Here is a 26597-nt window from a genome sequence, read left to right on the forward strand (position 1 = left end):
ACCTGGGTCTCCTAGACTCAGGTCATCCTACTGTAGCAACAGAGGGAGATGGACAGTCCACAGAAAGAAGAGGGGAAGAAGTCTAGGAAAACCTCATCCCACTCTTCCCCTCCCACCCTCTTTTTATTTTGGTCTGAGGATTTCATAGAGGTGACCTTCTCCTCTCCCCAGAATCACCTGCCACCATCAATTCTTATACTTTAAACTGGACCACTCACAACTTATTTACGAATAATACATTTTTTTTTTGTTCCTATTACCCAGCCCTCCATTAATGCCAAACAGGTACACTGACTCCTTTTCTAAATTCCCCTTCACTCATAATGGGTTTTAAGAGAAAGTAACACTATGTATGTTTGCTCAATTCACATGCTCATCCAGTACACTCCTAGGAAGTAGTTTTCATTGGTGTGTTTTTTATATATATAATGTAATACCACATGAAGAGCAAAAGAAATTTTGTAATTCAGGCTACTCCTCAACTGGTCTTAAAATGGTTCGGTGCAGAACTGTCTCTGGACTTCTGTAGGGATGGCAAGGAAGCCAAAGCCTGGCCAGGTCCTCTCAAAACCGTGTAGAGCCAGCCAGATGGCTCAGCAGGTAAAGGCACCTGCTACCAAACCTAATGACAGAGTCCTAGCTCTGGAATCCCCACAGTGGAAGGAAAGAACTGACTCCTGCAAGTTGTCCTTTGACAAGCACCCACACAGACAAGACAGCTATAATAAATATACATATATATCCATGCACAAAAGTGCACAAATAAATAAAATGTGGTTTTAAAAAGGTACTCTGGGGCTGGTGAGATGGCTCAGTGGGTAAGAGCACCCGACTGCTCTTCCGGAGGTCCAGAGTTCAAATCCCAGCAACCATATGGTGGCTCACGGTCATCCGTAACGAGATCTGACTCCCTTTTCTGGAGTGTCTGAGGACAGCTACAGTGTACTTACATATAATAAATAAATAAATCTTAAAAAAAAAAGGTACTCTTTACTCAGTAGCTTATGCACATCTTCTCAAAATTTAAATCATCTCTAGACCACTTATAATGCCTTACATACTATAAATACTCTGCAAATTGTTGCTTAGTATATTGTTTAAGAAATGATGGCAAGGAAAAATATATGTGTGCAGACAGACACAACTTGTTTCCTGGATATTTTCAATCTGTGGTTGGTTGAATCCATGACTACAGAATTACATAAGCCCTTAAAAACAAAGCTCCTTCCAAGCTGAGGGCAAAAAGAGAATTCAGAGACTCCTAACATAACCAGCACTGTTGCTGGCCCAAGGTAGCAGAGACACCTGTGACAGAGAATATAGGAGTTATGGATGTGCACAAGCCTAGCTTACAGTCAACAGCAAAACATGGATCAGTGTCCCAAAGCAGCAAAGAGAAGATTCTGTGACAGCCTGGATGAGCCTCAAGGTGAATCTCCCCACCGAAGCTTCGGGAAAAGAGCACAGAGCTGCCAATGCTATATAACTATATATTCAGAGACCCACCCAAAAAAACCAACTGAGCTTCTGCAGAGACCGTAAGACATCAAATGAAATATATGTGGGTTTAAAGCATCAATGAGGCCAGTGAAAGGCTACAGGCAAAAGCTATCAGCTCAGAAGAAAGACTGGATTATTGCCAGGCAGTGGTGGCACACGCCTTTAATCCCTGCACTTGAGGCAGAGGCAGGCAGATTTCTGAGTTCGAGGCCAGCCTGGTCTACAGAGTGAGTTCCAGGACAGCCAGGGCTACACAGAGAAAAACCCTGTCTCGAAATACCAAAGGGGAAATAAAAAAAAAAACAAAAAACACTGGATTATTTATTACTTTACTATTATCGTTATTGCTGCTGCTGCTGCTGTTGTTGACAGGAACTTACCATGTCATCCTGGCTGGCTTGAATTTGCCACCTGCCTCTGCTTCCCCAGTACTGAGATTAAAGGTGGAAACCACACCCAGCCTAAAGATTAGCTTTTAGGTAGAAGCTAATTGAAGTGTCTAGATAAAAGGTTAACCCATCCCTCCCCACCCCACCCCTAAAAAAATTAGTAGCCTTCCTATATACAAATGATAAGGGCTGAGAAAGAAGTCAGAGAAACATCCTCCTTCACAATAGCCACAAATAATAATATAAAGTATCTTAGTGTATGTAACTGTAACCAAGCAAATGAAAAGCCTGTATAACAATAACTTCAAGTCTTAAAGAAAATAATTGAAAAACATATCAGAGGATGGAAAGATCTCCCATGGTCATGGAACAGTAGGATTAACATAGTAAAAATAGCCATTTTACACAAAGCAATTTACAAATTCAATGCAATTCGAATCGAAATTCCAACACAGAGCCAGATGCCAGTGGCACTCTTCTTTAACCCCAGCATAGCATTTGGAAGGCAGAGGCAGCCAGATCTCTGAGTTTGAGGCCAGCCTGGCCTATAGAGAGAGTTCCAGGGTAGCCAGGGCTACACAAAGAAACCCTGTCTCAAAAAACAAACAAAACAAAATAAAACAAAACAACAATAAAACCCCACAACTCTTTATAGACCTAAAAAATAAAATAAAATAAATCTCCAGGATAGCTAAAACAATCCTATACAATAAAAGAACTTCTGGAGGTATCACCATTCTGGATTTCAAGCTGGACTACAAAGCAACCATAATTAAAACTGCATGGTATTGGCATAAACATAGACAGGTTAATCAATGAAATCAAATCAAAGACCCAGACGTAAATCTACACACCTATGAACACCTGATTTTTGACAAAGAAGCCAAAATTATACAATGGGAAAAAGAAAACATGTTCAACAAATGGTGCTAATCTACCTAGATGTGTGTATGTAGAATACAAACAGTCCCTACCTATCACCCTGCACAAAACTCAGAGAACAGCCTTGAATGGATTGGCACAGGAGACAACTTCCTGAACATATCACCAACAGCTCAGGCACTAAGACAATTAATAAGTGGGACCTCATGAAACTGAAAAGCTTCTGTAAAGCGAAGGACACTGTGAATAGGACAAAAAGGGTAGCCTACAGAATGGAAAAAGCTCTTCACTAACCCTACACTCGACAGAGGGCTAATATCCAAAATATAGAAAGAATTCAACAAACCAGACATCAACATACCGGGTACAGATCTAAACAGAGGCTTCTCAACAAAGGATTCCAAATGGCCATGAAACACCTAAAGAAAAGGTTCAATATCCTTAGCAGTCAGGGAAATGCAGATCAAAACAACTTTGAGAATCTTGTACCTGACAGAATGGCTAAGATCAAAAACACAAGTGACAGCTAACCTGGTGAGGATGTGGAACAAGGTGAACACTCCTCCATTGCTGGTGGAGGTACAAACTTTTATAACCACTTTGGAAATCAAAATGGCAGTGTCTCAGAAAGTTGGGAACTGATCTACCTCAAGACCCAACTAAGTTACTCCAGGCATTTTGTTGTTCAGCTCCGTTCATAGAAGCTTTCCTCATAATAGCCAGAACCTGGAAACACCATAGATGTCCCTCAACCAAAGATTGGATAAAGAAAATGTGGTACATTTACACAATGGAGTATCATCATGAACTTTGTTAGCAAATGGACAGACATGTATGCAGTCTCTTATAAGTGGATACTAGCTGTAAAGGATAACCATACTACAATCTACAGACCCAGGGATTAAGTAACAAGAAAGGCCCAAGTGGGACAGGGGGATAGATGGATGCATGGACCTCCCTGGGAAGGGGAAATAAAATAGAATTCATGGGTGGACTCAAGGCAGGTGGAGATAGGACAGGGGATTCAGGTGGTGGGGAGTACCGGGAGAGACCACTGGAATTGGGGCATTTTAGGGGGTGAAATAGAAACCTAGAGCAATGGAAACATCCTGGAATCTAAAACAGTGACCTTAGTGAAGAAGACTCCTAGTGATGTGGGACATGGGGTCTGAACTGGCCATCTTCTGTGACCAGGCAAGACTTCCAGTGAAGGGACTGGGACACAAACCCAGCCACAAAACCCTTGACCTACAATTTGTCAGGCCTGAAAAATGTGCTGCAGTAAAAGTGGCACAGAACTTGTAGGAGTGGCCAACAAATGACTGGTCCAACTTGAGACCCATGTAACCAGAGGTAGTCCATGCCTAACACTGACCAGGAACCGGAGGCTGGCTGGATAGCCCAGAGATCTAGGATGGAACCAAACATGACTGGGGAATAAAAAGAGTCAATGGAATGGTTCCTAATGATATTCTGCTATACTTATAGACTGGAGCCTAGCACAGTCATCATCAAAGGCTTCATCCAGCAACTGATAGAGCAGATGCAGGACCCACAGCCAAACATCAGGCTCAGCTGGGGGAATCCTTCAGAAGAAGGGGGAGGACTGTAGGAGCCAGAGGTTTCAAGGACACCACAAGAACATGGGCTAACTAACATGGGAATCAACTAACCAGGGCTCATAGGAAGTCACAGAGACTGAGCCAACAATCAGGCAGCCTGTATATGCCTGATGTTGGTCCTCTACTATATGGTAATAACTATCTGTTATAGTTGTATAGCTTGGTGGTTTTGTGGGATTCCTAACAGTGGGAGTTGGGGCTGTCTCTCTTTTGCTGCTTTTGGGACCCTTTTCCTCCTACTGTGTTGCCTTGTCCAGACTTGCTTAGGAGGGTACGTGCTAAGTCTCGTTGTAACTTGTTTATGCCATGTTTTTAGTTGATATCCCTGGCAAGCCTGCTTTTTTTTTTAAGTGCTATTTTCAAATATATTTTTTTATTTTTATTTTGTGGTTAGAATACATACAAATACAGTTGTTGTCATGGGAGACGGTCTTTCTGAACACATTAATTCTCACTTCATATTAGCTGATGTCAAAACCTGCACTCATGCCATTGAAGGAGAAGCATGATTATATGTGCTCCTTAAAAACAAAAACAACAAAACAAGCAAACAAACAAAAAACAGCTATACGTCTCTTTTTTTCGTGTAGTTACAAATAGTACTCCAACTTTGAGTAAGGGGCTTAACTTTAGAAACCAAGGGGTTTGGAATAATTTTGACATTGATAGGTTTGGATTCAAATCCTGTTTCTTTGTGGGTTTTCAGCTCTCAGTTGCCCTTGACAAGCAGGAAGAATTACCATCCCCAATTTCAAGGTGCTAGCTACAGGGGAAAAACAGAGGAAGGCAGCTTTGCTTTAGTGTCTTGCTCTGGATTGCTCTTTGCTGAAGGAAAAAGTAGGAGTTGATCTGGGTGAGAGGGGAGTCATGTGTGGTGGGGATGAGGAGTGGTGTGGTAGGGAGTAGCTTCGAAGGGAGGAGGGCGGGGAGGAGGGAGGAGAGACTGCAGTTGGGGTATAATGTACAGAAGAATGAATTAAAAAAGAAAATCCATTTGGGGTTGAGAAAAGTTCACTCTCTGTTCCACTCATTTCCAGATCTGCTATCTGTCCTCAACTAGTAGTCTGAACTAGCTGTCTAGGGCCTGTGGTTTGTTGTTTGTGCCACACCCAAAGGAGTCAAGGCCCGCCTCCTTCATGAATTCCTAGGGCCTCCACTCAGCTATCTCTTTCTTACTTGCCCTCTTAGGACACTGTGTGGTGTAAAAGCAAGCGCGGCCACCTTGGATCAGATAACACTACCAAGAACACGAGCTTGCCAGAAGTGCACATTTCAGCCCCCCTCAATCTCAATCGGTATTTTAGTAAGATTAGTGTTGAGAGGCTCTAATAGCAACAGCTCCTTTCTGGTAGACTACAAGTCACAGGAAGCAGCAAAAAGACAGACGGGCAGGAAGACTGCGGCCAAGAGGAAAGGAAACCAGAGGACAGTGAACGGAGGGAAGCGGCGCTGGGAAGGCGTGGCTACAAGTGTTCTAGCCCTACCTTGCAGAACCTGCTAAACCATACAGCACCAGCTGCCTTGTCCGCTTAGGGCAGGCAGTACTCTGTGTCTGCCATCCTCCTGTAAGGCACATCTCAGAGCCTCTCTCCACTCCTACTCTTGGTTTCTGGTGCCACATACACCCTGTCACTCAACCCTAATCCCCAAGCCCCAGGCAAAAACTGAGGCCTTGGTCAACCTCCCATGTCCCTAAGGTATCTTCGTCAACACTCACCCAGGCTGAGACATCTTCGAGAGCTGTTCTTCACTCCTCCCACTTCCTCCAGGGGACTGCTGCTCAGATCTTCCTCTCTCACACTTAAGTCAAGGAGGTCTCTAAAGCCACCTAACTTTCCTCTCCCATGTTTCCCTTTGTTTGCTCAACATCCAACTGACATGGGTGACTTTACTCTTACTCCCAAGCTATAACTACCTGCCCAGCTTCACAGTTAACAATCCTTGCGATTTCCCCTCCCTCTCGTTCTCCAGAGCAGGCCATTAACCAAGATTCTACATTTTCACAAGGCCACCTAGGCTCCTAGCACTGCTGCCAAGCTGAACCAGGCCTTTCCCAAGGAAGGGTGGGCCGATTTGGTAGTGATATGACCTTTCTGAGTCTCCCAAGTAGCTCTGTTGGGCCCTGTATGTTTCCAGTGAGGCGGCCTTGGAACTTACAGGGTAATAGGAAGGAACACTCATTTCCAAGCTGAGGAACAGGTAGGCCCAGGAGAGCAGACTAGGCAAAGGTAAATACAAGTGGGCACAGAAGGGGCGAGGGCTCCAGTAAAAGAGAAGCGTGTTACGACATGCCAGAAGAGCTGCCTCACTACCCACAGGAATCTCACAAAACAACTGTTTTATGCTTCAGCCCAAGGCACTGCTACTCTTCAAGCAAAAACCAGGGCTTGGCTCTCTCTGACTTCCCTCAGAGTCAGAAGTGTCTATATCCTCTGCTGACCCAGCCCCCTACTCAATACCCATCCCGAAGGCATACCAGCCACTCACTAGGATCAAAATGTAGGGCTCGGCCTCAGGAAGACACCAAGGGCTTTAGAAGAGGAGTCTTCTTTTATTATAAGTATCACCCTAAAATACGCCGGCAGCAGGAGCAGATGAGAGTCCCACGTGTGACAGGCCCTCAACCACGATAGCTTCAAGAGAAGCTACCTAGCTAGGCCTGAACTGCACCAGGCTTCCCAAGAAGCCCAGCATTCTGTGCCTGACTTCCTGGGAAAACACTAAACATGCCAAATTAAACACTGAGTTCTAAGAACCCACAAGCCCCAAGTGCACTGTCAGGAACAATGGGACTCCTGGCTAATTGAGAAAGAGTCAGCTTTTGTCCGCTTTGGTGCTGGCTGCTGCAGAGGGAAAGGTGTTAAGGGAGGGAGGATATGGGTCAGGGGAGGGGCACCACTGGGCCTAGAATGGAGGTCACCTAATTGAGGGGTTTCAGGCTTACTCTTTTTATGATTTCTTTAAAGCTACAGAAGCCTTTGTTCAGAAAAGCTCTGACCCAGAAACCCAGCATGGTGGCAAGCAGAGCGGGTCACTTTTCTCTGCAGTTAGCTGACTCCATGGGGTGCCCACCGGAAAGGATGAGAGCCTGGTAAAGATGAACCCAAACAGAACACGCTGCTGCTTAGTCCAGAAGATGTTTCCAGAAGGTTCCTTCATCAAGGGCTAGGATAGACCTGGAAAGGCACTTTAAAAAGAAACAAACAAAAATGAATAAACAAGAGAGGAAAAAGCCAAAGGAAAACTGAAGAGGGAGTTATAAAAGGAGATTCTCACCATCCAGGAACCGTAATGAATATAACCCAATCTGTCAAGATCCCTGCATTTTCAAATGTAGGTCTTAAGCTCCTCCCCACAAGACACTGACTAATTACACAGGGCAGCCTTGTAACTTCCCTGCAGAGAAACCAGCTGACAGCACAGGTCACCAACAATGAGTCAAACTGAGGCAAATCAGCCTCATGTGGTTGCACCTGGGCCAGACTGCCTCTGTAGGAACTGTCGTAAGGAAAGCGCACATGACCTGTCTCATAGAAACATCAACCAAACACAAATTATAAGTGGCTCCATAAAATAAGGGACCTCAAGTCAAAACACATTCTGTAGTCTTTTTCTCTTCTGAAAAAAAAAAGGAGGAAGAGGGTGGTGGTAAGCGGGGGAGCAGGGGAAGATGTGCCCCAGCAGACAGAACACTAAGGCAACAAGAGTGTGGGCCAAGCAGAGGCTTTCAGAATGATTCATCTCACTGCTTGTACCAATGCTTCGGAGCAGACTGCAGGCTCAGGTGAGGCAGGGTCCAGGCACCCCAAACTGCCACCCTGCACCTCCCTGCCTCACAAGCTCATTTCCCACATCACTTTCCCTCTGCCATCAAAGGCAAAGCCACCCACTCACAGGGCACAGGCCTGGCACTGCCATAGTGTTCTATGCCTGGTAATCTTCTGAAAATGTTAAGTCCAGACCAAAGGTCTACAAGATCACCTGGCAAGAGCACTAGAGGGCCTCAGCCTGTTGCACACAACGTGGAGAATCTGGGCCAGCTCACAGCACTTCAGGGAGGGATAAGAACTCAGAAGGCCATGTTGTACCCCCAGAACTCCAGAGAGGCCCTGTGCCAACCCAGGATCCATACGGTTCCCAGACCAGCAGGGCTGAAGACAACCTGCTTAGCATCCTCTTACTGCACAGGCTAGCTGAGAAAGCTCCTCTTTGTGTTGAGAGAGGACACTTCACAACTTAAACAAGTTGTGTTTCATCAAGGCACAGGCCACATAACCAATGCAGAAGGATTCCAGCTCCTAAACACAGCAACTAGGCACTGGAAGGCAGACCAGGAAGTGCTCCACAGAGCAGCTAGTGTGAAAGCGGAGAAGGCAGCAGTTCTACACAGACAACCTCATGGAACCAGGTTCACCCTTCAGTGCATTTTATCAGCTGAGCCCCCTGCGTACCCCAGCTCTAGGCTGGGCCCTGTGGACAGTACCTAAATAAAACCACACAGCTGCCTTTGTGAGACCAACATTAGCATGAGAGCTGCTCTTCAACTCTACGGACTCTACAGTTAATCCCAATGAGGAATGAGCCAAGTCTGGAAAAGAAAACTTTGCTCCAATAAGGAACTCAACCTGCATACCCAATGGGAATATGAAGTGTGGGCTCTCTCTTATGTGGGCAGCTCCCACACCCACCTGGCTTCTCTAACACAATGAAACAACCAACATGAGAGAATTTTGAATCATACAAATTTATTCCTTGTCTCCACTTTTCCTGCCTAAAAGTCATAATGATTATGGTTCAAAAATGTTTAAAACTTTGTCCATCCAAAATTGCATTGTATGCTACAATACACTATGTTTTGAACATCGAGACATCACTGTCCCCTCCCTAAGATGGTCTAGAGAACTCTTTAAAGATTTACTTAGTTTTATTTACATTGGTGTTCTGCCTGCATGTCTGTGAAAGTGTGTCAGATAGCCTGGAACTGGAATTACAGACAGTTGTAAGCTGCCACGTGGGTGCTGGGAATTGAACCCCGGTCCTGTGTAAGAGCAGCCAAATCTCTTAAGTGCTAAGTCATCTCTCCAGTGCCCTGTCTTTTGAGAGAGTCACTTTCCAGCCCAGAGAGGAAACTGACTCTGGGCCTTCCTCAAGCAAGGTAAAGATTCTCAGGGAAGTAAGTAACAAGACAAGACAAAGCAAGCCAACAAAAGCCGTGCAGAAGTTCTAAAAGTGAAGCCTGCTGGGGAAAACCAAATAAAGCTAAGTACTCAGGACTATCAAACGAGAAAAGGAACAGGAGGAGCTCCTTCAAATACCAAAAAGGAATCGTGAGAAACTGAGGAAAGGGCGAGCCAATCAGCTCCTAAAACTCAGCCCAGAATGGGTCGAGGCAGCAGAGCGGCTGGGAAGGTGGGCAGGTGGCAATGCTTTCTCACAGCCCGTGACTAGGATGCACAGGTTAGCCAGTGCTGGAGACCCATCTCAAACATTTTCTTGAAAAACAGAGACTCCAGCCAGGGAAGCAGATGAGGGCCTTGCTCAGCCATCATCAGAGGGGCTTCCTCTTGCAGCAGATGAGAACTCATACAGAGACCCACAGCCAGACATTATGCAGAGAGTGAGAGACCTTGGAACACTCAGCCCCAACCAAATGTCTCCATGAAATCCCTCTCTTTGGGGCTCAGGGAACCCTAAAGAAGAGGCGGCAGGGTGTATGATATAGAGGGGAGGGAGGACCCCAAGAAAACAAGGCCTTCTAAATCAATAGGATCGACCCACATGAAACACTGAGGCAGCATGCACAAGGCCTTCATGGGTGTGCACCAATGAGATCATAGCGCTGAAAGGAAAAGACTACACATGCCCCCACCCCAAACCCAGAAGCCATCTTCAATGCATAACCACTCGCAAATGAAAGTTTATCTTTTAGGGGAGTCTCACAGGGGAACAAACTACTCCTAAGGGTAGGCTGCACACCCAGCACTACACTGCCAACAGAAAAGAAATTCAACAGCATCTTTGGAGGTTTCCTGCCTCATACTGTCATGTTGGGGCTTTTTTTTTTAATCTATTTTTTTCTTCTGTCTTTCACCCTACAGGTCCTTTGCATACATTGTATAGCTTCCAGTTTCGTATTTGAAGGGATTTCTGAATGTGCAAGAGTAGGTCTCTGTTTCTTGTGCCTTCTCTTAGGCTCTTCTCCTGTTTGTTTTGTCCAACTCGAATGTGCTAGTTTGTTTTACCTTATTATATCTTATTTTACTATCCTTTTAAAAACAAACAGAAAATATCAATTTGTATTCTCTCCTCTGAGCTACTTATTTGAACACCAATATATATCAAACACTTTGTCCCCAAAATGCAAACTACACCTTCATCCTGATTCTGACGCTGTCCTCCAGCTGGTACAGGCTGAGGAAGACAGATGGGGTGGGGTAAGTGGTACCAGATGGCCCTGGGAGGCTCCAATTACCCACTCAGCTCTCTGCCCCAAAGATGACCTCAACAGAATGCTTAAGGGGGTTTTCTGGGTCTCAGCTCTACCTCCAGGCATGCAGCACCCAGGACACCTGGGATTCCTCGCACACCTGAGTAAAGGGGACACAAAGCTGGTCTTTCAGACCTTTTAACATTGCATGACTTTCCAGAAGGCCAGAGGTAGACAGCAAAACCACAAAACACAGCCAATGTGTGAAAATAACAGGGAAGGAGTTAGGGTCAGTGCCTCTCAAACTTGAAAGTGCACATAAGCACCTGGGAATCTCTGTAAAGACAGGCTGTGATTAGCTGATCCTAGGTTAACCTTCTCACCCCCCAGGTTCTGCATCTCGAAGGCTCCCAGGTGATGCTGATGCTGCTGAAGCAGGACGCTGAGCAGCCTGAGCTGGCAAGCCATATACAGGTACTGGGGAGGGCAAATGGCCTTTACGGCACAAGTACCTTCACTGTGTATGGACTTGCAGGGATCCAATACGCTTTCCTGGAGAAACGCCTCCACCGTGGAATGAATTAGTATTTTAGTGTAGCTCACCAGCTGATCAAGGGATTTTTCCTCTGTTTTTGTGGAGCTAGAGAAGGAAGCTAGAGGGACACCTGCACAGTGGGTAAGCCCTACTCCACTGAACCACACCCCCAGCCCTCTCGGGTTATTTTTATTCCCATTTCACAGCTGTGAAAGCAGCTCTAAGCAAATGAGTGAAGCCTGCCTCCTCTGAGGCTCTTAAGACTTCCAGAGCTGGGGGTACCTGTCCCGCCCACAAGGGAGGAAAGAGCAGGACAGCAGATGGGGTAGGGAGCAGGCAAGGCTGGTTAGGGGACTAAGTGTAAGGCTGAATGGGCAAAGGCAGATAAAATGCCAGAATCCCACCCAGAAGATGCCAAGGAAAGAATACTTTGCCTCTTGCTAATCAAACAGAAATAAAATGTAAACCCCCTATACACCCATACACACACACACACTCGTGAGTAAGAAGCTAAGAAGTGTAGGGGAAAGATATTTAGGTATATCTCTACATTTCTGTATTTTACTTTGCTGGTATGACGTCACTTTGGTGAGGGGTAAAACCAAAAGCTTTATTCTTCACAGATCCAACTTCGCAAGAGAGAATACACCAGTAAACAGGAGTAAATTGGCATGACCAAGAAGAACCAAGCTGATGCCTACAAACGACCTCACCAAAGAGGCACTGGTGTCCCTGCTCTGAAGAGCCCCTAAGACCGAGCAGGATGGCAGGGTGTATTGGGGCTCAGGGGAGTGTGGCTCCAACAGGAACCACAGGCATTCATTACCACCACCTGCCAGGGAGAGTAAAGAAAATCGGACTGGGAGAGTGAAACCTTCTGTCCAGCTTATCTATCTGATGGATTTTCTTCTGTAAGATCCTAACAGAGCAAGAAACTTTCAAGACAGTGATCCACCCTTTGGAGTTAAGACTCACAAAACTAAAACGGTCACAGCTAGAGCCTTGCAAGGTTTGTCTGAGTAACCCTTTCCTCCATTGCCCAGTCGAAGGCCTATCTCCACCATCCATGTGGTGAACTGTCAGTGGCCAGCACTGCACCTCTAGGATTCAAGCCCCACCTTCTAATTCCTGGGCTTTTGTCCTGAACACAAGCATCATCATTTTGTGTTGTTGTGATAACACACCAAGACAAACACAACTTGGGGAGAAAGGGTGGTCACTGTTGCCCGTAGAGGGAAGTCAGGGCAGGAACTGAAGCAGAAGCTTGCTCTTGCTTACAGGCTTATTTCAGCCTGCTTTCTTAGATAACCTAAGACCACCAGCCCAGGGGTGGCACCACCCACAGGGGGCGAGGAGGCCCTTCCATGTCTATCACTAATCAAGAAAATGCCCCACAGAGTTGCCTACAAAGCAATCTGATGGAGACATTTTAATCAGTTGAGGTTCCCTCTTCCCAGATGACCCTAGTAGTAAAAAAAAAAATTTTTTTTAATTAAATTAAATTAAAAAACAAAAAGCTGTCCAGCACAACCAAGCAGCCTGGACTGTGCCCTTTTCAGAGATCATTTGGACGCATCTACCACACATGGGAGCCATGTTTTACACAGGTAATAATTAAGGCCAGCACTTTCTCATCTGAGTCTCATGGATCCTATACCTGCTGCTGACACAGAGACAGGCTAACATACAGGCTTCTGGGGCTGACTGTGGTCCCTTAATTTGAAAGACAGCTGACAACAGTCAAGTCAGACAGCCAACCAGGCTCTATATGAAGATGGTAATTTCTTAAAGAGTCAAAGGAAATGTTCTGGACAAAAACCAAGCCAATATCCCACAGGCTAGTGTCTGTAACAGATCCTGGTGTGGCTTACACAGGAAACAGGACTGGCTGGGGCAGAGGAAACCCCAGGGAGAAAGGCTGGACCCTGTGATGGGAGTGGCCCTCCCTTTTAACCACCAAAAACTGGGGAGGGAGGAAAGAAAGACAGTAAGAGGAAAAGGAGCAGGGGCTGTTTCCTTCAGTTGGGAGAAAAACCACAACCCTAAAGACCAAAATAAACTATTTGTCCACTTCTCCAGCCCCCTTCCAGCGATGGCTAAGAGTTCTTCTGACAGGACTTCAATGGTAATCTTACGAGATTGTCAGGAGGTGCTTTTTCTTTGGACCACATGACCAATTCCAACCTACCTACCTATCCTAACACACACACACACACACACACACACACACACAAAGAGCAATGACCCAACACTACCTGGTCCACCCAAACCTGATGAGCACCCCTTGTCTTCACTCTAAGAGTCACTGTGTGATCTGGTAAGAGGGTGCCAGAATAAAGGGAATGCTTGTCTTTGCTGGGAGATGTCAGTACAGCTAGGGAGCTGCCAAGCCTTTTGCCCAGTAGGTAGACTTGCACTGTGAAGGCTTCCGCTGGTCCCGTGCACACGCTGCCTGCTGCACACGCTGCCTGCTGCCGGCTTTTAAGAGCTCAGAGATGGCTGAACAAAGAAGAAGAGCAAGAGCGTGGCTCGGCAGTGGGGGTGGTTGCTGGCTGGAAAGCAGGTTTTTCTGCAGCTGAGAGCTCAAGGAGGGCCGAGGGACATGATATGGGGTGAGCACAAAGGAAGATGGGGGTGCCTGCAAGACTGACAGCAGCTGAGGCACGTGCCTGGCCCCCACCCAAGGGTGCAGCTGGTCAGTGAGAGTTCTGTGAACATGTTTCCCAAGGTGGTGGGCAGGCAGCTGACAAGCCAGAATGGGCATCCTGCTCCTTCCCAGCTGTTCTGACGGTTACCCAAGGAGCTCCAGGCAGACCACATGGCATAAAAGCAGAAAGGGATCCTAACACAGGTACCCACAAAAGGCACAGGAAAAAGGCAGGGCTGCAATTTGAGAACCGTAGGGCCGGTGACTCAGGCTCTCAGCAAAGACCTCCACAAGGCACAATGGGCTACAGCAGCCGTTAACAATAGCAGCTCTGGCCCCTCCCTCTCCTCCTCCTCCCAGTTTCTTCCCCACCCCCAAATCCACAACGGGAGGCATCGGGAAACCAGGGCAGAGCCCATGAATAGCTCCACTGTCAGTCCTGAGGCCCAGCCTTCTCAGCCTCACAGGTCAGGCCTAGCTGCCACCAGATCACAATAGGAACCTCTGTGCTACAGAGGGCCTAGGCTCCCAACAACAGAGCCTCCAGCATTGGTAGCTCTGGGGACTCATGTCCCCATGGGGACTGCATGTGACTATACTGGTGAGGAGTCCTCTCTGCGGGAGGCTGGTAGGACAGGGGCGTAGGCCACAGAATCACCAGACTGGCGCTCCCTGCTTCCTGTCTTGCACTGCCCTCATATGGGAAGGCTACACAGGACAGCTATGGCTAGATACGACTTCAGTGGGACACGGTGGCTTCAGTGACAAGGAAACTGTGAGAAAACCTTAAAACTAAGTAGCCTGTGACCTCTGCCTCAATCCTCTGGACACTGTATAACACAACCAGTTCCAGTTTGTTTAAAACACTACCCAGAGCTTTGCAGTTCAAACCTATCCAGCTTCTCACATGGCGCCTCCCACCTCACCTCACCTCACCGGCCTCCTCCTCAGACCCCTCAGGACATGTCTGGTGCACAGGCCTCATGGACACAACACAGGCAAGACCTCCAAACATGTCATGGAAAGAGGATGGTACAAGCTGAGTGACTAGCAGAAGAGGACAGAAAGCATCACGCAGCCACCCCCCCTCCTCCCCCGGGCAACTCTCAATGCAAAAATAGAAGATGGCCCTAGCATCAAGCCTCAGAAACTCCTCTTCCTCTTGGAATTAAAACAGCCATGCTTTGTTCCTGATGATCGCCTCAGTACTTCACCTCCACACTAGCCACCTCGTATGTACTCAGGAAAAAGCACACGCATGGGGGTGGGCTGTGCGTGGGCTCTCCAGCCACACTTCACTATGCTCTGAACACCGGATGATGGAGGCTTTGGGCTTGGGGAGTGCGTCTGAAGAGGTTACAAGTATAGGTTTCTATTTCTTCTGTGGATTTTATCTATTTTTTTTTTAATGACAAAAAGTTAAACTTAATTCAATATATTTAAAATGTCTAAAGTTTGTGGCTAGAGGTACCAAAAATACAGTTACCATAGGCAGGTGCACTTACATATACTTCTATAATCTCAATACTTCGGTGATATGAGGCAGAAAGATGAATTCAGCGTCAACCTAGGATATGCAGGAGGACCCTGTCTCAAAGAATAAAAAAAAGAAAAGAAAGGAAGGAAGGGAGAGAGAGAAAGAGAGAAAGAAAGAAAAGGGGGAGGAGAAAGAGGGAGAGGAAAAATACTTTATGAATAGCTCTCTTTAGGCAGCATCTGGCATCTTCCTAGAACAAGATGTTGTGGGGGAGGGGAGGAAGAAGACACTAAGGAGGCCAGGGGAGGGCAGTACAGGCCTCTGAGCCCACTCAGCTCGGCTTATAACTTCACCCTAACCCCCAATAGAAAGTTCTCCTATGAAAGAAAAGCAAGAAAATATTTTGATAATGACAGAAAGAAAACTAAGCTTTTCCACACCAAGGGCCACCTGTAGAAATTCAAGGTCGAAGATGAATGAGAGAGGGGGAGAGGGAGAAGGAGAGAGAGAGAAAGAGAGAGAGAGACTGTCTGTCTTTCTGTCTGTCCAAATGAAGGCTGAAGCCCCTCTCTTGCTTCGAGGGGCTAACACAATGGTGATTAGAGGCAGTGGAGGCCAAGGAATTAGGAGAAAGATCTGAGCAGCAGGGAGTGGCCATGAGCAAACACTTCTCCTGGGGCCTCCCCAGCAGCCAACAAGGCTCTAAGTCTTAGCGTTATGAGCCCATCCCCATTTTAGCAGCTAAAGAAAGCTATTCCAAAAGATTTCTAGGCCTGGCCCTGCTCCAAGGACAAGCTAAAAACAGTTTCTCCAAAATCTCAGCTTAAAACCTCAACCCCTTAGCCACTAAGCTGCATATACCTTTCAAGAGAGGGAAACTGCAGCACAGGGCTGAGACTTGCATCCATGTGCCTGTTCTTGCTAAAGGGTTACATTTATTGTCTAAAAGCCCCCCTGTAATGGGTGTGTCAATAAATACTCTGCACTCAAAAGCACTGATGTATCTCCTTCACATGACTTTGCCCCCAAGGAATAATATAAAAACCATCCCAGTCTCTCTTGCTGCAAGGGGATAACACAATGGCCATTAGAGCCAGTGGTGGCCAAGGAATTGAGAGAGAGACCTGAGCAGCAGGGAGTGGCCATGAGCTCAACCCTTCCTGCAGACCATTTCAGCCCTAGGGACAATACAGCTGGCAGTTTCGTAATGGCCTCAAGCTTACAACTGCCTAGGGCCCAGAGAACAGGGTGCCCGGCAGGGAGGGACAGGGTGTGTTTGGTTCCCCTTTCTCTAAGATCCTCTCCAGACAGTAAAGTTCAACAAATGCCTTACAAAAGCAATAGTACAAATGGGATCTCAAGGCTACTAGGACCACACCAGCACTTGGAGCTTGCATACCTTCCAGCTAAAAAACAGTTCCTGTTCCCTTGACAGGGCCCAGTGCAAGGTCAAGGCAGGTCCTACCAGGAACCCCACAAACTTTCACTGGACCAAGACCAGCCCTTCTCTAAGGTCACCCACCCCAGGGAGGTTCTGAGTCTCCAGGGCATATCCCGTTTCACTATGCTGGTCTTCTCAGGGGAAAACTTCAGGGCTGCTTGAACTCAGAGGGGGCCACCACCACAATACCTACGCCAGCCATCCAGAGCCCTGAGGCATGAACACTCTCCACTACCACTGACTTTTCTTGGCAACTGCCCCCCCTCCCCCAAACTTATCCTGTTTACACCACTGCTTGTATTTCACAGGAAACAATGAGGACAGCAAGAGACAATGACTGTGGGAGGCAGGATGCCTGCAAAGAACAGACATGGTCTCTATTCTTCCTCTGCAAGGACAGACACTGGCTATGAGACCTTCCCCTGGAGGAAGTGAGTAAGCCCCTACCTGCAGCCAACAGGTTTTCCTGAAAGCAGAGGGGAGCCTTGCTCCTATACAGCTGGCTGAGACACAGCTTCAGGTGTTGACAGACCAGTAGGTCACCTGCACCAGGGATGACCAATAAAAGAGGCCAAACAGAAAGCCAGAGGCACCTCCCTCTTGAAGAAGGAAAGAACATGCAGACCAGTTTTTTGTTTTTTTTAATTGTTTAGGCCCAGGAAATGGATGGGACCACATATGACCCCTTCCATGGACCCAGAGCAGACAAAATAATAAAGTCTTCTAAGCTGGTGGTGGTGGGGGGGGTTTGTACAGACATGACATGGTTTGCTCGGGACTGGCAGAGCACAGGACAGGAACTCGGCTGCAGCTGTGGAGGACTTCAGAGAAGAGAGTGGCTGTGGTCTGACAGCCAATAGAAGAGTGCAAAGTTTGGAAATGGGAGCTGCAGGGACACCAGGTCCTGTGTGCAGAGGGGAAGGAGATTAAGATGCAATGAACCAGTACACACTGAAATAAAAAGGCCAAAGTTGCTTGAAATGGCGACCACCTTCCTTTAGTTCTGAAGCCTTACTGACAGTGTCCTGGAGATGAGGAATACCCACAGCAGAAAATGCCACTCCAGAAAAACAAACGTGAGCAGCCGTGAGCCTGGGTCAATGTAAAAACTTACAAGCCTTAACACAGAATACTGAAGAGGATTTAGTCCTTCACCAGACTTTAGTCAAGTCCTCTGAGATTTCCATTCAATTAGCTCTGATCTTAAGAGTTGTAAAGGTCCCGTCTAGCAAGAATCCTGCTAAGTCAATTTATCGCCAACATGTTATCAAATTCCTTATCCTTCTTTATCCCCACATAGTATCTGTCCACTTGGCTTGCCTTCGGGAAGAATTCTGTCAGGTCCATTCAGCTAGAAAGGTCCCTACCTTCAGAAATTCTCTAAGATCAGGGCATAGTGCTCCGTGGCTATAAGTTCTTACTTTTCTTGTTATTTTGGAGCTGAGCCCAGTCTCTTTCCGCTACTTAAAAACCCTGCTGCAACAGTCCTAAATACTCTGCCTTAACATCTTAAGAAGTGCCAGATTAATTTTTTTTCCTTTAAGACCAGAGTTCCTCTGTCTTCCAGGACGCCTCTTACCTTTCCCCAGAAAGTACCACCCACACTTGATACTCCTGTAGGAGGTGTGGGCCACCTCCTGCCAGCCTCAGAAAGCTGAGTCCACGTGGCCCAGGAATACAGGATGGTCAGAAAACAGAGAGGGCAGGAAGAGGGCATTTCCAACCAGTCAGGAAAGCAAAGCAGCACGATGGAGTAGAGCTGGACATCACCAAGACTGAGACTGTCCAGTTCTGATGCTGAGACTCAGTACTACCACAGCAAGACTGAGACTGTCCAGTTCTGATGCTGAGACTCAGTACTACCACAGCAAGACTGAGACTGTCCAGTTCTGATGCTGAGACTCAGTACTACCACAGCAAGACTGAGACTGTCCAGTTCTGATGCTGAGACTCGGTACTCCTACAGCAAGACTGAGACTGTCCGGTTCTGATGCTGAGACTCAGTACTACCACAGCAAGACTGAGACTGTCCAGTTCTGATGCTGAGACTCAGTACTACCACAGCAAGACTGAGACTGTCCAGTTCTGATGCTGAGACTCAGTACTACCACAGCAAGACTGAGACTGTCCAGTTCTGATGCTGAGACTCAGTACTACCATAGCAAGACTGAGACTGTCCAGTTCTGATGCTGAGACTCGGTACTCCTACAGCAAGACTGAGACTGTCCGGTTCTGATGCTGAGACTCAGTACTACCACAGCAAGACTGAGACTGTCCAGTTCTGATCCTCAGTACTACCACAGTACTACCACTTAGTACTACCACAGCAAGACTGAGACTGTCCAGTTCTGATGCTGAGACTCAGTACTACCACAGCAAGACTGAGACTGTCCAGTTCTGATGCTGAGACTCGGTACTCCTACAGCAAGACTGAGACTGTCCGGTTCTGATGCTGAGACTCAGTACTACCACAGCAAGACTGAGACTGTCCAGTTCTGATGCTGAGACTCAGTACTACCACAGCAAGACTGAGACTGTCCAGTTCTGATGCTGAGACTCAGTACTACCACAGCAAGACTGAGACTGTCCAGTTCTGATGCTGAGACTCAGTACTACCATAGCAAGACTGAGACTGTCCAGTTCTGATGCTGAGACTCGGTACTCCTACAGCAAGACTGAGACTGTCCGGTTCTGATGCTGAGACTCAGTACTACCACAGCAAGACTGAGACTGTCCAGTTCTGATCCTCAGTACTACCACAGTACTACCACTTAGTACTACCACAGCAAGACTGAGACTGTCCAGTTCTGATGCTGAGACTCAGTACTACCACACTGATGCACTGATGGTGCAGCAGGTTTGGGGGGCTAAAGCTGAGGAAACTGTTTTCTTTATTCTGTGATTCTTTAAGAGAGACCCTGCTGGGGCTCCCTTGAGTATGCTAAGCCCCTTTCCCTCCCACACCAACTTCAGATACAGACAAAAGAAATTTCAGGGGACATTCATTCCTTCTAGATGCTGTGAAGACCTTTTCTTGGATGTCACAGCTATGAAATCCTCAAACCTCTATTTCTGATGTGTGTCGGGCTCTGTAGCATACATGATCACAGACCAAATAGCTGGTACCACCCATCCACCCATAACCAGAGAAAAGGTTCACCAGCCTCTGATCTGGCTCTTTCCCAAATGATACCTACCACCTCAGCCCTGAAAGATAACGGGGGGGGGGGGGGGGTGCTGAAGAGTCTTGGCCACCATGAGCTAAATCCTACCAGGATGCCTGCCAGCAGCTGCTTTAGCCACATAGTATACAGACCAAGACAAGAGAATCCAAGGAGAGGCAGCTATCCAGCTGATAAATGTAGGTGCTGGCTGCTTAAAGATCGAAGCAGAATAGGTCTTAAGAGGTGACGATGCCAACTCCAGCCAGTCCAGGCCCACTTAACCTTGATTACCAGGCTTACTCCTTCCAAAGAGAAAAACCACAGCCCTGCTCAGCCCCACCCAATCCCACCCAACCCCACCCAATCCCCAAGGGTGGAGGAACCAGGGTTCCCAGAACCAGCTGTTGGTAAGCGCTTGCGGGGAACTGCCAGAAAGATAGCAGCTGTCCCCAAACAGTGTCAGGCCCGACCCAGGGGCCTGAGACCCTGTTCCTCAAACCTGAAGTGTGGACCAGCTTCTCAGCAACCAAGGCAAATAACTGTGGCAGATCTGACTCTGCCTGCTTCACACATGAGAAAATATGCAACTTCAGTCTAGGCTACACAGCTAGCAATTAGACTTCAGTCAAAAGCTGGCCTCCTTACTGCCCATCTGCATGCTAGACTGGGTTAGGCATGTTCACGCTGAGTGGGCAGATACAACAACTGTTGCCCAGAGGCCAGGTCCTGTTCTGAGCCACTGCAACTACTCGCTCTGTCTGAACCGATACAAACAAGGATGGCGGAGGATGGCGGAGAGCGGCCAGGAGACATGAGACCCCCACAGTGACTCATAGTCAAGAGACAGCACTGCTACGCTGCAGGAGAAGGCAAACCAAGCTGCTGCCTTCACCAGCCCAAAGACTCTGCAAACAACCAAGCATGCCTATACTAGGCACTGGTGACCAGCCAAGGGTAGCAGCTGCCACAGTCCTTTACACTTCCTGACATTCCACAGGTGGGAAAACAGAGGCCTTGAAAAAGCAGTAGACAAGCTCTCTGGTAGTGGTGCATGCCTTTAATGCCAGCAGTGGCAGAGGCAGGAGGATCTCTGTGAGTTGGAGGCCAGCCCAAGCAAGCTCCAGGACAGCTAAGGCTACACAGAGAAACTTTGTCTCCAAAAAAAAAGGAAGAGAGAGAGAGAGAGAGAGAGAGAGAGAGAGAGCAAGCAAAGGCTGCAACCAGGCCTAAATAGGTCTCTGGCTGGATGTACAGACAGGCAACAGAACATGAAAGCAAAAGCCAGAGTGGCTAGAGAGAACCGTATCTAACAGGCTTCTACCTGGTTCTGTGGAAGCTACCCTACAGTCACCCTACCAAACTGTCACTCTCCTACCATTCTATTCCACACTCCCAGTCCTGCAGGCTTGGTCTCAGTAACCAGAGGAATTACTAAGAGCACAGCAACTAGGGGCACCTCTACCTGCTCAGCTTCTAGGGAAACTAAGTCCACCTCCAGACAAGGATGGGAAGTCCAACATGCCCAAAGTCCACTGGCCAGGAGACAAGGTGGCCACACCTGCTTTCCTTCTCCCCTGGGAATCACTCCTCTTTAAAGGCACTAACACCCCGGCAGCAGGAAACAGGGATTGTCACCTCCATTCACAGGCTCTAGGCTGGGACTTCCTGCTTTTGAATAAAGGAATGAACTAGCCAATGAGCAAAAGGATGCCCTTAAAGACCACTACCTCTCCCTAAGGCTCATTCTTGGTGACCAAACTTCTATCTTTCAAGAGTGGCAACTACATCTTCCAACAGGGCTTCTTGGACCAATTCACAACAATGTTCTTGGAGGCACAGGACCCAGAGCTTGAGAAGAAGCAACAGGCAAGTGATGGGCATTCATGCTGTTCAGACTCTTTTTTTTTTTTAAATTCCTACCCCTACCCCGCAGTTGAGTGTGACTGCAGCCATGTGACTTGGTGCAACCAATGAAATGCAACGTAGAGGTAGATAGATGCATTAAAAGCAAGACTCATCAGGATATTTCTACTGGGCTAGAAATATGAATTGGCCCTACAATAATGGTAACACAAAGCAGATTGTGATGTCTATGTGGAGACAGCAAAAACAATCAAAACAAAAGAACAATAACAAAAAAGACTCATTGCTTTAAGCCTCTAAAATCTGAAGTTTGATCTTAACCGCATCAAACCCTGATCTCTACAGAAAGCTCTCTAGTCCCATCCCCATCACCACCCCCACCCATGCCATCCTCTGGCCTTGTGGGGCAGAGACCAGAGCATCAGTCAAATTAGCAGGGACTCAGGGTTGGCATGTAGCTATCACGCTAGATGGGTAAGACGCTTTGGAAACAGGGCCATAAGGAAACCTGTACTGAAGAACTCAGTAGTTCTGCCAGGCTTGCTTAAGCACTATGCTTAAGCACCTCCAAGAAGAAGGTACTGTCTAAATGAGAGACTTCCAGGAAACCACTCGGACCTTTCTGGGCCATAGTTTTCTCATTTGTAAAATCAGGTAGCTAATGTCTACCACATTTGGGTTGTTTCAGTTGTTTCAAGGATTAAACAATTAAAAGTAAGGCTGGGATAGTAGCTTGATATGTTTCCATAAATACTAAGAAGCCTTGAAAAACCCACCATTATGCCATGTAATTTATGAACAAACAAACATGTACATGTATGTTTGCTCATAAATTCACTGGGTTTTAAGCCAGCAAGGGGCTTTCAAGACTGGCATACTGGCATTTCTAGGCACTGTAAAAATTAACTGTGTTTAACTCTTTAGTTAAAGTTAAACAAGGTCTAACCCCTAGGCACATGGTGGCCTAGGATAAGGCCCTCAGAAGTGGTTTGAGAAGCCAAGGTTTCCCTGCACCCTGGCCTCTTTGTAACTTCACCTCATTTCTATAACCTGCAGGGCAAGCTCCTCCCCCACCCACACAAGGCATGAGTTTCATCTTCCATTGCAAACATGTGACAAGAAGCCCTCACCTGTCCTGAGAAATGAGCTGGCACAGCTGTCCTAAGAGACATCTTAGGAGAATCTGCCCATGGCAGCCAACCCTTCCCTCTCAGCAGCTTTTTTTGGGGACAGCCACAAACCTCTGGAGGAGCAGTGGCTAAGAATGTTTGACTAAATGAAGCAACTAAGCCTAGATCAAGTGCATATCAATAACTACCACTGAGCACCTACTGTAGGCCCAGCACACAAGGCTTGCAGATGTGAGCCCAGAAAGTATGGGCTGTAGCCCAGAGCACCCCAGTCTCTGAAACACATTAGGTGATCCAAGAAGGAGACCCAGAAATGCAGAAAGGGATGCTATCAAGCCAGTCATCAACTAAAGGTGTATAACAAACACACAGTAAGGGTAAAATACATCTAGTGACATAGGTTTCCACCTCAAGAGACTGAGAAGAATCATGAATTCAAGGCAACCCTGGGTTACACAAGACCCTGACACCAAAAAAAAAAAAAAAAAAAAAAAAAAAAAAAGACTTGGGGACAGCTAAGGGAGGAGCCAGAGAGCAGAAGTCTGGGCTTCATTCTAAGGGTTTTAGGGCCCAGGAGGAGTTTTGAGAGAAAGGGTGTCTCCAGCAACCTCTGAGCTGTTAGAATGTGGGGCCCCAGATTTCCTTTCATAAATAAGGAAGCACTCAGCAGGCACCAACTTCTACTCAGAAGCCAAGGGGCTGTGTGGAAACTGTCCCTTGACAGCCACAACTGTGTAGGATTTGGCAGGCAACTGACCTAAATCCACCAGTCCGTTGGGGTGACCACCTAGAGAGCTGAGATCACACCTGCTACAGGCTCCAGCCCAGCGTCCTGCACACGCTGCCCAACACATCTCGATGTCCCAGAACACCAGTGTCCTGATACAGTCACCGTGGCTCTGCAACCAGCTCCGGGCAGGCACTGGCTGAAGACACTGAGTTCTGAGGATTCTGACTGCCTCTCACTGGAGACCAAGTTTCAGTCCTCCAGACAGGAGTTTCAGTGGTTCAGGGGCCGAAGTCCCCAAATGTGCACTCTGCCCACCCTCTGCACTGCACGCCCGGGAGGGAAGGGAATACAGGAGCTCCAACCTAGGCTGAGCCAGAATCACAACTTGGCCAAACCTCGGGCTAGGTCAGGGGTCGGGCTCTGCTCCCAAACACAGCCTTTAGCGACTAGCACCGAGAAGCCAGGATCGCCACCTCCTTAAACTCTTGCCGGACAGCGTGGGACCCCGCGACAGCGTGCACATTCAGGGTGGGTGGGGGCTGGGCGACCGTCCCCTCATCCGGGACCGGAGCTGAATAAAGAGCCTTCCGCTGGGTTCGCAGGTGAGGACCGACAGAGCCCAGGCAGCAGCCGGGAGCAGACACACCTTCCGGGTAGCCCGCCGCGCCTCCCACTCGATACAGCGCCCCAGTTCGGCTCAGCGGGGTCCCGGCCGCGGCCTCCAGAGCTCGCGGGCGGTCTCAGCAGACAAAGCCCGCGCCACCCGCGGGGCCGCCCCCGCCAGCCAAGGGAGTCCAGGGGCCGAGCAGGAACGCGGGGAGCAGCCGCTGTCCCGAGAGGACGCTCACGAGGGCCGGCCCGAGACAATAAAGACAGGCCCGACGCTTCAGCGAGGCCACGCGTTCTACTTACCCGGGCGCGGCAGCAGCGGCGGCAGCACGGCCCGGTTGGCCGAGGAAGTTAGAGCAAGTTCAGCAGCTCCGAGCGGGAGGGCGCGACTCGGGCCGTCCGAGCGGCGGGGGCGGGGCGCGGAGGGGCGGGGCCGCGGCGAAAAAAGAGGCGCCGCTTCCTCGCACCGCTCAGCCGCCCAGTGCGTCTGGCGCACCCAAGCCCCGCCCCCGCTCTTTGCTCCTCCCCATGCAGGAACCGCCCCATCTTTCGCTCCTCCCCCCCACCCAGGCCTGGCTCTCACCGCTCGCTCCGCCCCACTGTGCTATCAGCCCACATCCCACCGCTGATTGCCCCTCCCACATTGATCACCACGCCTTCTCTACGCCCCGCCTGTGTTCCGCCCCCGGGTCGCCGTGCTCCACCCCCTACCGTGCACCCCGCCCTACAAATGGTCATCCATAGGTAATGAGGCGGATCGCTGACCCGCCCCTTTGTCCGGCTCTGGGCGGTGCCCCAAACGGGATTTACCCGGTTCCGCCCTCTCTGTGGCTCCCGGACGCTGGCGAAGTCGATCGCTTGTGGCCGCAGAGTTGAGCGCTCGGCCAAGTTACGCCGCGCAAATGCTCCTCTGGTATTAGCTCTTAACCCGGCGGGAGCCGAGCCAGGGAGAAATGCGAGTTACAAGATGCCTGTGTCAAGGGATGCTCGAGGTGGCTGAGAGGTGGAAGAAGATTGGTGAAATGGCTGGTTTTAAGATGGAAGGCATTCCTGCCCAGCCTTGGGAGCCAGTGTGTGCGGGTAGTTTTCTAGAAACGGTGGTTGAGATTTCTTTACAGCTGAGCCGTAAACACTCGCTCCTTCCAGTCTCGGTGCTAAAAATACCAAGCTTCCTTTGGATGTCCTGCTGAGATTTGCTCATCACCTTTATGCTGAGGAGATGGCTGGGCTGATTCTTGGAAGTGGAAGGTCACAGGACAGGCAGATAGATTTACAGTGCTGTCCACACTGCTGTGATAAAAAGGCCGATCTCGTCCCAGCCTAGATCTGCTTGTCAATAGAGCAAAGCATAACCTTGTCCTGCTTGGTAAACTCGTGTAGATTTGCGGGAGCTGAGGGACAGATCTGCTCCTCTTGGGCTATACAAAAGTGGCATAAGACTGGGGCTATGTTTTTAACACACGCAGCCAACAGGTTAAGTTCATTGTAAAGAGAAAAAGAAAATCTGGAAATAGAATGTACCTTTCTGCTGCTAGTTGTGGTTATTTAACAATGGGGATGTAGCCTGTTTCTAGAATATGCCAGATAGCTCAAGGACCTCTCTGGCAAGGAAACCTGTCCATATTGTCACCTCTAACTAACCAAAATGCATGATTGGGTGTCTGATGTGTGGGCACCAGGTCTTGAATTATCCTGGGGAGTGCAGCAGCCTGAAACCTCTCCCTCCACATAGTTACTGTTTAGTAGAAAAGACAAATCATTTCAAGATGAAATCAATGCTGAGACAAGACAAAAGCCCAGGGATAAAGTGAGCATGTGGAAGGGAAAGGTGAGAGAGAGATTGATGTTGAAACTGAAAGCAAAGGAGTGAAGAGTTAGAAGAGGGGGTGGGGGGTAGGGGTGGCAGTTGGTCCAGAAAGTACAAGTGGAGAGCAGAGGTGCCAAGGCTTTGATAAGAGCCACGCTCTGATGCGTCAAGGAGCTCAAAGAAAACTAGATGGCTATTGTCAGGCTACTGGGGATGGAGTGAAGATCAAGACCAGGACAGAACAGGCCTACACACTGTGTCAAAGGACTGAGTATCTTTTGTTGTTGTTTTTTGTTTTTGTTTTGTTGTTGTTGTTTAGTTAAGCCTTTGAAGGGTTTATGGAAAAGACCAGCATTCTAATTTGCTGCTGTGAG

At 48.2% G+C, this 26597-nt stretch overlaps 1 protein-coding gene across 4 annotated transcripts in view, besides 1 other annotated feature; it reads right to left on the bottom strand.

Annotated features, from left to right (window-relative positions):
• Positions 1-25017, bottom strand: part of Tspan14 (tetraspanin 14) — a 60647-nt gene extending 35630 nt beyond the window's left edge. Inside the window, exons 1-2 of one of the 4 annotated variants that reach the window (XM_006519261.2) lie at positions 7670-7752; positions 7466-7580 (exon numbers count right to left, since the gene is read on the bottom strand). The gene's annotated coding sequence lies outside the window, so the exon portion shown is untranslated. Of the gene's footprint in view, positions 1-6110; positions 6154-7465; positions 7581-7669; positions 7753-24719 lie in introns of those variants that run through there. The other 3 variants (XM_017316081.2, NM_145928.2, NM_001316748.1) reach the window with 3 other exon arrangements.
• Positions 13226-17269: an enhancer, noted in NCBI's record as "VISTA enhancer mm1503". NCBI's record gives its function as "enhancer in: hindbrain (rhombencephalon)[5/8] | midbrain (mesencephalon)[4/8] | dorsal root ganglion[8/8] | limb[6/8] | trigeminal V (ganglion, cranial)[8/8] | cranial nerve[5/8]" and the evidence as "EXISTENCE:transgenic organism evidence [ECO:0001131][PMID:17130149]".
• Positions 25018-26597: the final 1580 nt, after the last annotated feature.

Source organism: Mus musculus, chromosome 14 (genome assembly GCF_000001635.26).
Source record: "Mus musculus strain C57BL/6J chromosome 14, GRCm38.p6 C57BL/6J".
NCBI lineage: Eukaryota > Metazoa > Chordata > Mammalia > Rodentia > Muridae > Mus > Mus musculus.